Genomic DNA, 8,741 nt, shown 5'->3' with positions numbered 1-8,741 from the left:
AATGCACTAGGAATGACTCACAAATTTCTATCTCAAGACTTGAGTTGAGTAGCGGTGTCCCTCATTTCCATAATGTGCTCACGCACACTTTTAGAGTGGTTGAATGTTTTACTTGAAAGGCTCTTCATCAAGGTACTAGCCAAAGCTTAATCCAAGCTAGCAAATTACTCCTCAATGGTTTTTCAGTAGTCTTTGGCCTTATAGCCATCTGAAATATTTCCTTGGATACTCTTACTAACATAAGGCTTAATATGAATCAAACTTAATCGGTTTAATCTTTCCCACCATTCACACATTTGTTTCAAATGTGGCGTACTTTCCTCTGTAGGATCAAATGGTTGATGCATATGAAACGATAAGTTCAGATCCGTGCACCCTATTGAGAAAAGGATTTTAACTTTCCAATCATCAGATTATCACAACAAAGTATTGGAACATCATAAGCAGTAGGAATAGCTGCAATAATCAAGGAATTTAAACTTTAGTGCTATGAAATAAATCTTGAGTTCTAAACAACCAATGTCAATTTAGGATAAAAATAAATTCTAACCTTCCTATGGGTAGATGTAGCATCACACATGAATTTATTTTTACTTTATTAATAAAACTGATAAAAATTAATATCAATAAATAAATTATTCCATACATATGAGCCTAGGAAAAATTCATTTCTTAATATTATTTTAATATCTTATCCCAATTAACTCAAAACTATAATAACTTCCCTATGGGCCCGAGTTACTATTTCTTTGAATTAGCTGTTTAAAACTTAATGAAATATGCTAATCATCATTCGACTATTCTCATGACCTAAGATGCTATGACTACTCTTTTAAGTTATTCCGTATTCATTATTACTTCAAGACATCATAAACCCAAACTTTAAGTCCATATTTTATAAGAGAAAAAATAACTTTAATAGTTGAAAGTGTCTCGTGAACTTTACATCTAGAATTTTAATAAAAATTGCATTCATTATGAATGAAAGCTGCATAACATAACTTTATTACTTTCAATTTATAAAGAACTACATTTTTAAAAAATTTACAGGAGCATGATAAAGCCTGTGTCATCAAAACAGTTCTACATAAAAAAACTTGAATTGGTGATTAAAACATGCAGTTGTAGATCTAATCGAAAGCATGTATACTTTTGTTAAAATCAACTAAAATAAATCTTTGCTTTGCATGTGCTAGATTACCATGATGCTAATATAACCGCCATCCAAGTAGTTTGCATAATACACGTGACACCCAAACAACATTTAGAATGCAAATATTTAGAAATATTAATGAAACAAATTAATCATATGGATGCCCAAAGAAACTAGTAGTGGCCGACACTTGCACAGAGAGCAAATTAATAGCTTTCATGCATACTTTATAAAATATTAAAAAAGCAAATATTTAGCATGTCTTAAGAAGCACAAGTTGTTCTTTAATACAATGCAAAGCAAAATAAAGATGATGAATTTCATGAACCTCATAAGCATAGGAACAAAAAGACAAAAAACAACAAGATCTAAAGTGCTAGTTCGAAACGAACACAACTTTTATGCAGTTCTTTTATTTCAATTGTTACTTTGTAATATCGTTGTCATGGGCTAGATGCGGTCGATCAAATAATATTTTTTAAACACCTGAAACAGCAAAACACAATAACATAGATTCGAAATCTTAAAATTTTTTCTAGACAACATAGATGGAGTTGACTCTGATACCAAAAGTTAGAAATTGTAATTTAAATAAATATAGAATACACAACGAAAATAAATTAAATTAAAAGATACCTTCAGTCATTATTGCCTAGAACGATCTGTAACTCCGAAAATTAGATCAAATTTAGTAATAATCTGAACATATACAGAAACAAAGAATAAAAATTAGGTCGTCGTTAAAATAAATAAAATAAAGAAATACAAAAAGAGTTTCTAGCATATGCCTTACTGAATAGTTTAAATTTGATGGAGGAACTAAGACTGTATTTATAGGCTAGGTTAGGACCTTTCTGTTATAATTGGAATTCTTAAATGATAAGACTTCTTAAAAGACAGTTTCCATCCATCAGGTGAACTATATGTAAATATGATTTTATCTCAATTCACTACAACTCTTTATAGGATAAGAATTCAAATACCATAATAAATCAATATAATTATTATCATGTGGATCAATACTTTATCTAGCTGCAACAGAAACATGGGGAAAATGTTTTGCTCAGAAGTTAAGAATTTTTATTGGAAATGTTTTTTTTGGAAATAATTTTCGGGAAAATATTCATGGTTTTGACTTGAAAATAGAATATTGCAATACAATTGAACATTATGATGGCCTATTCTTGAGAGAGAAAAAAGGTCCTTTGTGAGGAGTTGCTAGTAGGAACAAACAACTACAACCACAGTTAAAAGTTTGAGCTGCATAATTTTAAAGATGAAACAAACAAGTTGAACTATGTTTCTATGCACTAACAATCATAACAATCTCAGTTGCCAACATATCTATGTTACATGGGCGTTGTGCGCGTGCGGACACAGTTACGGAACACGTCAAATTTGTAAAATGTAGGATATGAGGACACAATTAAATATATATACATATTGAAAGTAATAATTTACATGAGATTGGTTTTGTTTTTCATTTGCAGCTTATGAAAACTAAAATGTTCCATTTCTTACGTAGATTATAAATTGGAAAATTGCTCGTTTTTGAACTAGATACCTAACATACTATAAAATCATATTTCTAAATTGGGTGTGGGCTGAAATGAACTCGAAACGTGTCCAAAAAGTTGCAAGAAGTGAATGTGAAGTGTGGAATGTATGTCCAAGAAGTCTATGAGAAGCTGATGTGGAGGAGGGTTTTCCGCAATCTGTTCTCGTGGAAAAAATAAATAGTGGAGGGAAGAGGTTCTGCAATTTTTGTTGAAGTGTGATGTGGCCGGTTTGGGTTAGATAGATTCCACACTACAGAAAAAAAAATTGATGCAAAATGCAGGTGATTGACAGGATTCATTTTTATTCTTTTGGGTTCACCAGAAAGAAAACAAAACGAAGTTGGAAAACAAAGATGAACAATGCATTTATTTAAATTGGAAATGATTTTTTGCTAAAAAACGATGGCTTTATGCCTTGGCAATTCATATGCCCATCTTAGCATATAGCATGCTCTTCTCAAAATTTTCATATTCAAATTTATCACCGAGATCATTCAATTCAATATACAAAAAATTCGATTTTTGAATGGAGGGTTTATAATGTAAAACTTATCTGATCTTATCAATTTTTAGAAATTTTTTATGGATAAATCATCAATTTTGCAGAGTATTAAAGAGTTTATCTAATTACAAGGAAAGCATTACACATATTTACCGGGCTGAAATTCCAATATCTACTGGAATTCAAAATTAGAATTTAAACTTAAATAAAATTCTATTCCTATCGTAATTCAGACTCAAAATAACTTTATCCTAGAATTATAATTTAAATCAAACACTAATTTAAAATTTTAACCTTAGTCTTTCCGCTAGATCATGACTCTTCAACCAAATCTTGATTTGACCTTTAAACCATCCTTCATTAGAAATGAATCTGAAGTGTGAAATACACGTCCAAGATGTGTATGACCAGTGTTTTAATCCAAAACAAGTATATTATACTTGAGCATGCGTGTGAATAAATGTTTGCATATTCAAGGTGTGTCCAAGAAGTGTTGTAGTCGGACACATGTGGGACACAGGTACCGGAGTCCACACGAGGTGTCAAGAGTTAACTCAGATGCATATGATAGTTACATTGCAAGTCCAATTCCAAACTACTAAATGACTCCTGAATCATGAGCAAATATTATTATGACCCTAGTACTTAAATCATGAGCGATGTACTTGTTATTTCATTGAATGTTCATTAACCATCATATGCTGTATGTGGTACAGATTGCAGGCTGCCCAGTTTTGTTAGCATCCTGGAGAGAGCGACTGCCATGGTCCTCCAGAAGGGTAGCATATATCAATGCGGTCGAAGCGTGAAATCTTGCTTCGGGCATTGCTTCTCGCTGTCGCATCCGTAAATTTGAACCTTTGCTTGCTGGCATGTATTTCATCACTCTTGGCTGTTTTTGTTGCTGTGTGTACGTGTTAAAGAATGTATTGATGAGGTTAAGATGGTCATTGTTCTTCGTGGGAGATTAACTTTTGTTATGTGGAGAGCAGGGTGGTTTCTTTTGTGAATACTCTTGGGGAAGTTGATCCACCCAGAAATGTGTGACCCCCCTTCGTGTAATATTCCTTCAACTCAATTTAAGAAAAGAAATTGGTTATCAAAATACTTGTGCTTTGGCTCTTGTAGTCTTTTCCACCCACTAAAGTTCGAGAAGTGCATGCCGCAGTTTTAGTGACTATCCGAAATATCAATGATTTGAACTTTTAAGGGACTAATTTCGACACCATTTTGCGAGAGCCTGTTCACCACACCATTGACTTTGACTGTCAGCATGAGAAATTTCAGTTATATATTGTTTCGATGAAGACCATTGCTACAGTGAAACTGGCGTTGATCAAGTGGAGAAAAAAATTTGTCGGGGTTCCTTCACTTATAAAGCCAAAGTTTCCCGCAGTTATTTTGATACCCATGCAACTTTCAGAGTTATGCTTCTTGCCTGTAGACCCAAATCTTTGCCACATTTCAATCCAACCAATTCCTAACTCCAATGTTTTTCCTAGAGACCCAAAGTTTTATTGCTCAATTATCTTTAAACCCACCACTTCAAAATCATTCTTACGCCTAAAATACTCTACCAATTTATCTTTGAATCCATTTTTTATTTCAATCGTTTGTTGTAGAATGTAAGTTGTAATATTTTTAAACTTGCTATATATATATTTTTTCTAAGTGATTAAGTATATGATGTATTTTTAAACCATATATATACAATGTTAGTTGCTTATTACTTGCTATATTTTTATTTTAACTTGTTAGTTATAAAATGTATTTTTCAATCAAATGCTTAACTATCGCTATTTTTGCATTCCTCACACTAATGTTACATCATTGCGAGTGTAGATAGATTTTTTCCCTATAAACCAAAGTTTAATCCTGATTTATTTTAAAGGCATTCACATCTTTCCACAGACAATTTTTTCCTTGAAAAATTTCTCATTCGATTGTTAAGATTTCTGAGGAAACTAAAAAGCTCCATTTTTTGCAAAGTGGATGAATTCATTGAAGAAACTAAACAATTCTTTTTTCTACAAAATGCATGAATTCATTATCAATCATTATTAACATGAGATACAAGAGGTTGATATAAAAGAAAACTGTGAGAAATCCGATTAAAATAAAATCCATCTCCAATGAATTTTAGTTGAGAAAATTTCTTATAATATCATCAAACTGAACAAATTTATTTGTAAGTCTTGTGGGTTTGAAATTTTCATCAAAATAAACAGTTTTATTCAACTTGTGAGCATGACTCCAAAATCTCCAAGCTTCGTAGTCTGAGAGTTCGGGGAATTTAATTTGATTGAATTATAACCTTGATGCAAATCCTCTTTAATATCTATCACAAATAAACGCAATTTTAGTTATGGATTTTACAAAATCCATTAATATTAAAGAGGATTTGCATGAGGGTTAAAATCCAATCAAATTTTGTTTGGTTATACACGAATTTTGTTAAGGATATATGACTAAATTCACAAATCTGATTGAAATCAGCATAACTTTAGAGAATTATACTTGACACATTTATTCTATATAGCAACCTTAAATCCGCGTATAAAAAATGACGAACAAACAATATATTTGCTAAAACTCCATTATTTTTAAATTGATGATCCCATTTTTTTTAATGTGGGGATGCAAAATAAGTGGAAACGAACAGACCCAAGAGATGGAGTGAAGAAACAAAACAAATAAAGTTAATCTACTCTATCATTCTACTTCGAATTATTTAACATGGTATCAGAGTCGATTCTATATGGATAGTCTCTTGCGCTGTGATCCTCGAGGCTGCCAAGGGGTTCGTTCATCTCCTCGAGCGCCGTTCGCATGCATTCCAATCGGTTATGTGCAAACTTTCTAGATTTTTAAGGGATCCATCTTCACTCACCCAAGGACAACATTTTGGCCCATTAATTAATCCCACCAATGCATTTCCCTCCTCCAACTCAATTGTTGTTCCGAACGTCTTTCTGTGCCAAATTTATCGACCAACCTCACCAGCAAACTGGACTTCTCCTTTCAGGCTCGCTCTGTCTTTGCGTTGGGAGTCTCACTGACTGATACGGACGTACGTATTCAGAATGAACATGTGTTATACGGCATGGTCGACGTACCTGGATAACATGAACAGTTGTAACTAGCATGTCGAAAGCGTACGTGGTGTCGTACCGGATGAAAAACTGCGGCGGAGAATTTGATGAAGATGATGTGAGTAGATTACGAGGACTATATGCTTATTTTAGACATACATGCCTCGAAAGGAAAGTTAGGAATTGGTCGACAGCGAGTTCAAACATGCGATTGGGGGTGTTTTTGTGAGGTTCCGAAACCCCTGCTCATCTTTCTGAGCCCATTCACAGCCATGGTTGTGCCTGTGGTGAAATTTGAGAGAAGATAGAAAAGGAAATTGAGAGAAATTTAGACAAGATTGAAGATTGAGAGAGAAAGAGAGAAAGGGAACAGGAAGTGAGTTTCAGAAGAAGAACAGAGCTCTAATTTTATCCCTTCATAATTTGTTCAGTGTTACAACTTCTCATCTATACAGCTCTCATCAAAACACAGAGAAAACAGAAACGTGCACACACTGTAACAACTTCAACAGAAATAGTTAATTCTGTTCCTAACTAACTCTTAGCATTTATTACGATCTAAAGCATTGTATAACAGTTCCAGGTCTTAAGCATCACTTCAAACTCTTGTTTCCATGTTCTCCAGCTTCAACCTTCTCATTGCACTTGACAGTAACAGCTGCTCATTGCACTTGACAGGTTCCAGCTGCACTTGACAGGTTCCAACTTGATTACCTCCCGTACAGGCTTCCTTCAAGGCTTCCTTCCTCCGAGCTTGTACAAACAGAACTATCATGGAAGAGGATTGAACTAACACTTCGAGCTCCAGATTGATCTCCCGTCCCTGACAGTTTTGATCGAGCTTTACATTGGTGGTTGACGGCGACTGTTTGAGATTTGCGACCACCCTCATGCTCAGTTGAGAACACCCCACGTACCCACAGACGAGGTATTTTTGATATGATTTGTACTCTTTACCAGGAATTCTTGATAGCTTGGAAGAAGATCGAGAGTCCTTTTGGTTTTGGCTTTGGCTTTCGATTGCGTGCTCGCAACTTGATGACCGGCCGTGTTGCATTACTCTTTAGTCTTAACACTTATTTCATCTTCGCCCCCCTTCCTTCTGATTGAAACCAAATAGATTGTTTTCATGTTTTCATTCGACATCACTATATATCAAAAAAAAAAAAAAATACGACATTGTTTATTCAGAATCTTTTGCAGACTTGTCCTTTCAATTCTTCAACTCAGAGCCTAAGGTTCTTTTATTACTTTTCCTCTTGCCTGATAGTCACGTGCGTACCCTCAAACATTAAGAAGAGAACTACCTCGATCTTTCAGAAAAAGAGGACCACAATCCAAGGGAAATGCTTACATACCATCTAAGGCCCCGTTTGGTTGCATAATAACAAGGCTGAAAGCCTGACAAAAGCCTGAATTTTGTCAGGCTTTAAGCCAAAATCGCCTCTTTAAGAGGCGATTTTGGCTTAAAGCTTGATAAAAGTCAGGCTTTTATCAGGCTTTTTCTTTTGCAACCAAACGGGGCCTAAGAGGAAGTCCCATGCTGCTTGAATCAAATTCATTCAACGTGGACTTTCTTCCGAAACAAAGCCCAAATCTACGTACGACTTGTGAGCTAACAGGGAGTAATATCTGACTGTTTCCGAAACAAAGCCCAAATTGAACTTAACTACCCTTGTAGTTCTATTGTTGCAGACAAACCCCCTGAAGGAGTTTTATTATTTCAGGTAGACCCCCTGGGTGAAAATCTATTGTTGCAGGTAGGCCACCTGATAAGGGTCAAAACAACTTCACTCGGAAGGTCTCTCTGCAACAAAAGGACTCAGGGGTAGTAAGTTAAATTTGGCAAAAAAAAAAAAAAAACAGCTGGGGGTCTATCACAATTAGCTTTATTGTGTTCACGTCCTAGTCTTTGAAGTTAAAATCTTTCAATTAATTACAAGTAAATCACATTGATAGTAATTTCTCTCAACCTTCCACGAACTGTGCTCCGAGGCTGAGACCGCCTTTAAGCGGCCGGTACTTGTTTAATTATCTGAAGCAGTTCGAAATAACTTCCCTGTTATTGGTTTATAAAGATTGGCATGTCTTAACTCTATATATGTACTTACAATGTAGAACCTGGACAAAATTTGGCAAAGGTAGTCACTTGGACCCTCTCTGATCTCTATCATCATCGAAATCATCCAGAATTCCTTTTGGAACGACATCAAAAGACATCGGCAATGAGAGTAATTGCAGTTTTTTTTGTTTTGGAGAATTTTGCATGATTTTGGACAGGCTGCATGCTGGGAGAGAAAACTTTATGATGAAGTAAAGCTATTCAGTAAACACAAATGTCATAGCGGTGGGTAATACCAGTTTTCCTCTCAATGAGAACTGTTTTCCTCTGCATTTGTCACTAAAATCATTGGCGGGGCCAGGAGGTGGCCATC

The 8,741-nt window shown here is 34.7% G+C and overlaps 1 protein-coding gene across 2 annotated transcripts in view; it reads left to right on the top strand.

Annotated features, from left to right (window-relative positions):
• The window catches only part of LOC109833906 (protein ANTI-SILENCING 1-like), a 30,308-nt gene extending 25,989 nt beyond the window's left edge, over positions 1–4,319 (top strand). For both annotated transcript variants that reach the window (XM_020401768.1, XM_020401767.1), the window contains one exon: positions 3,931–4,319. The gene's annotated coding sequence lies outside the window, so the exon portion shown is untranslated. The remainder of the gene's footprint in view (positions 1–3,930) is intronic.

This window comes from Asparagus officinalis, chromosome 3 (assembly GCF_001876935.1).
Source record: "Asparagus officinalis chromosome 3, Aspof.V1, whole genome shotgun sequence".
NCBI classification, from domain to species: Eukaryota; Viridiplantae; Streptophyta; class Magnoliopsida; order Asparagales; family Asparagaceae; genus Asparagus; species Asparagus officinalis.
The sequence above is the reverse complement of the archived record's forward strand: the minus strand, read 5'-3'. Positions and strand labels throughout refer to the sequence as shown.